Source organism: Atta cephalotes (assembly GCF_000143395.1).
Source record: "Atta cephalotes unplaced genomic scaffold scaffold00038, whole genome shotgun sequence".
In the NCBI taxonomy this organism is placed as follows: Eukaryota; Metazoa; Arthropoda; class Insecta; order Hymenoptera; family Formicidae; genus Atta; species Atta cephalotes.
Genome location: NW_012130102.1, coordinates 2,348,724 through 2,353,128, shown reverse-complemented (window position 1 = coordinate 2,353,128; position 4,405 = coordinate 2,348,724). Strand labels below are relative to the sequence as shown.

General features: G+C 25.7%; 1 protein-coding gene across 1 annotated transcript in view; it reads left to right on the top strand.

The window, feature by feature from the left end:
- The window catches only part of LOC105621914 (purine nucleoside phosphorylase-like), a 13,024-nt gene that overhangs the window by 428 nt on the left and 8,191 nt on the right, over positions 1-4,405 (top strand). The gene's annotated exons all lie outside the window — the stretch shown is intronic.

Here is a 4,405-nt window from a genome sequence, read left to right as displayed (position 1 = left end):
TAGTTAGTTTAATTAATTAATTAATTAATATATATTATATATATATATATATATATATATATATATATATATATATATATATATATATATCTAGTATCTTTTCAATTTTGATAACATTTAATCTTGAATATCTTTAGGAATTTGTAAATTAAAACCTTATTGATTTCCTTGAAATTAACTAGATAATAAGTAAATTTCTTTTTAAATTTTACATTTACTTTAATGCTGTTCAGCATGAAATAGTAAAAGAATTTTTAAGCTAAAATACATACATATTACTATTGCTAGCGACTGACCAAATTAATATTGCAAAATTAGTTGAGTCAATTTTATTTCTCAAACACAGCACAAATCGAATGAACGAAGTATTCCGGGCGCATTCGTGCGCTTACTATAATACGCGCTTAATATAATATAATAAGATGTAATTTTGCTTTGAAACAAAACGATGCGGTTACTACCTGCTAAACTACCGACAAGCTCAAATAGTAGCAGATTTAAGTTAAATGCATAACATAGACTTCAGGGATATTATAAATCATCGGAAGCGAAACGCGTGAATATATAGTGATGTTCAGGAAAAAGTTGTAAGCCATACAAGGTTTTTATCTATAAATTAAGTAATGTTATAGAAAAAACATAAAATATCGCTCGAGAAACAAAAAGATGCAAATATAGAAGTATTGAAAATTGTGTAAGGCTTTTACACAATTAATATGCATACTATACCGCTCGACATTCGAATGTTTTAATTTATAATAAGATATGTAGATACTCTTTACGTATTCTAAGGTCTAATAAAAGTTTTTTAAAAATTGATGTTTAACGCTGATTAAAAAACAGAATGTATAGATATTAGCTAAATCAAAAAGTTGCTTTCGATCTATTATAAAGATATATTTCTCATCGTATTTGCACGTGTACCCTTGTTCAAGGAGAAAATTAGATACGGATAATCAATTCATTTACCTTGAAAAACTATTATAGATAGATTGATCGCGAATGACACATTATAGTGCGATTATTCTTTTTTTCTATTGATGGTGATACATTAACAATCATTTGCTATGGTCAGGTATTGGAAAAATTTCCTTTGCAAACCACACAGTTTTTACATTTTTAAGTATTGTTTAATGTAGTATAAATACGTTTGCACACACACATAGAATGGATTATTAAAGGGACAGATTCTAAGTGAATCATACTATACATCCAACGAATAATAATAAATGTGATAATAATAACGTTATAAAAGATTAACAACAAAAAGAAATAGCAAAAAATAATAAAATAGGGCAGTTTTTTTTTCCTTATATAATGTTGTAGATACAAAAAAGAAGCTGAAGAACGTTCTTCAACTTTTAAAAATCGAATTTCTTTTTTTATAATAAAACGATACATTTTCACAAGCATAAATAATTTAATGTATACTTATAGATATAGTTATAATAAATATATTTTTTTGTCTATACCTTCTTTTCTCTTTTGATATTTTAGTCTTTTGATATTTTATCTTTGATATTTTAGTTACATGTATGCTAGATTTACTCAAATCCCATCTATCGTGTATGCGCACACGCGCGTACCCAAATGCAAAATTTCTATGAATTGAAGTGAACGAGCGCGCACATATAATAACAAACAGCAACTCGAATGTAATAATTTAAACTTGCGGCAATTTGACCATTTTAATACCATTGATCATTTTTAAACGTTTTTATGTAATTTCAAAATATGAAATTTTTTGGGATTTAAGGTAAAAAATCAAATCTAAAGCGTTCAACTATCCAATATAAAAAAAAAAATGTAAAAATTTTACATTGGAAAAATCTTAAAATATTTAACAATTTTCCGAACTTAATTTAAAAATTCGTAAATCAAGGAATATTCAAAAGATTCGAATCTTTGAGAAAAACTGTGAAATTGTGTATAAAGTTTGAAATGAGAATGGCAAAACACGATATAGCTATTTATCTTAATCTTGCACGTATATTTTTCTATTAATATTTAATATTTTATCATAATTACTGCAGTAGAAGGCAACAATCCGAGTAGAAATTGAATCATGGTGCGATTAAGATCCCTAGCAGATTATCTTTAATCCTAATATATTAGGAGTGTAATGCAATATTTCGACAGTAACCTGATAAGACTAAAAGATCACGTTCTTATCACAAAATCTATTTGGGCCCCTATTCAGGATTTATCAAGAATTTGAGTTATATCAGGCATTTCTTGTCAGGCGCGTCTAGTTATTTCCTGTTCAGGCGCTAGTAAGGATCATATAGGCGATTCTTATTAGACATACCTTATTATTTGTTCAGGTCCTGAGGTTGAAGTATGCGATTATATAAGATATGCACTGTGCGTCATTTTTTCTTAATTCACGTACTCATTCACTTATATACAATACTTTCACACACACAATATGTTTTTCAAATATATTTACAGTCATATTAAAATTATTTTCAATTTTAACAATGTTACTAATAAAACAGTAGGTCAACATTTTTTATTCAAGTACATAAAATTTGTAGTAACATTTCAATTTTTCCATAAGCTAAAGTTATTTTAAATTAATTAAACTTGAAAATCTTTATTTACGGAAATTTTATTATCGCATTACGTTATACACGATGCATATTTGCATCAAAATAAATAAAATTAGTAAGCTCGTAATTACGCATACGTTTGTATTACTGTTACATTCACTTTATTAATTCATAGATTACAACTGATTTGATCATTTCATAGATTAAATATTATTGATTCTTATTACTCGATAGAATTTGTTTCTGAATTTGTTGAGCTCGTTATTTTATTTAGAATTGTACTCGGAAAAACATCAGGCCTTTCTGTTCGAAACTTCTTTAAGAGGAATAATTAATATGTATGATATAAATGGATCAGTATAAATGAATTCAAATGTATATAAATAAATATAAATTTCATTTTAATTTTTTAAAAATAGTTGTTATAATATATATCTGCGCAGTATTTATGTAACAAGTTGAGAAACAAGTTTTTGTTTAATTTAAACTTGATGTGAGATCAAGATCAATATCAATTGATCTATGAAAATTAAAGTGAATGGAACAGTATTCATGAACGTGTATGTATAATTAGTGTGCCCTGAGCACACTAATTTTATTTGATGTGTGTTTAATCGCTTATAATTTTGTGCCAAAATAATATATTTCCGTATAAAGATTTTCGAGTTTAATTAATTTTCGAAGTACGCATTAAAAATAACTGATTTTGGCAGGGTTGGATAAGTTAATAATCTTTTTTTTTAACTAAATTAAGTTAAAGTTAACAACCTTGAAAATTTAATTTAGTTAAGATATAAGTTAATTTATAATGAAATTAATTAAATTAAAAGTTAAGTTAATAAAAAAAAGTAATTGAAAAGTTAAAAGTTAAATTAATTTTTTAATATTTTTTTATTTCATGATTCCAAAGTTTCAGTCTTACGAACAACGGAAATGACAAATATATACTTTATTTAGAAAATACTCTATATTTTATTTACATGTTTTATTCATATATACACTGTTTACATAGACTGTTACATATACTGGTTGAATATTTTGTTCACATATACTTATCAAATATAAGTAATAAAGCCATTTCGAAATTTTTGTTGGACATCTTTTCTCACAAGTTATCAAAAATGAGTCCTCCTGCACTAAACAGCTGGTCAACGTGAACTCATATGAGCCGAAGATGGTATTGATGTGTTATATTTTAATAATAAGGGGAATAATAGATTTTTCAACCTATCAAAAATTAGATACATTAAAATACACGATTTCTAACAGATTGAAATCTGAGAGTCGATTGTATAATTTGAAATGAAGTGAAAATTACAAAAATCAGCAAATTCATTAGAATATTTATAATTTCATTGGTCAACATCTAGTAAATTCGCTCACTTTTGCAATTTTCATCTCATTTTAAACTATCGCTATTATCGCGTATTATATCTGAGACTTAACTTCAAAAAAATTAAATAAAAAATTAATAGTTACGGATAAAATGTAACTAAATAAAGTTAAAAAGTTAAGAGTCTAAATTGTAACTAAGTTAAGTTAATATGAATTAACTTTTTAACTTAACTTTTATCTTTTTAACTTTAATACTACTCAACCCTGGATTTTGAAAACTTACTGCTTTAAAAATTGATGATAATAAAATGTTTATTACAAATTTTGTATTATAATTACAAATTTTGTATTATAATTTAATGAAAAATTTTGATCGATTTCATTAATAATATTGTATATTTATATTATTACAACTTTAATGCATGCGTGCGTGCGTGCGTGCGTGCGTGCGTGCGTGTGTGTGTGTGTGTGTGTGTGTGTGTGTGTGTGTGTGTGTGTGTGTGTGTGTTGTTGTGTAG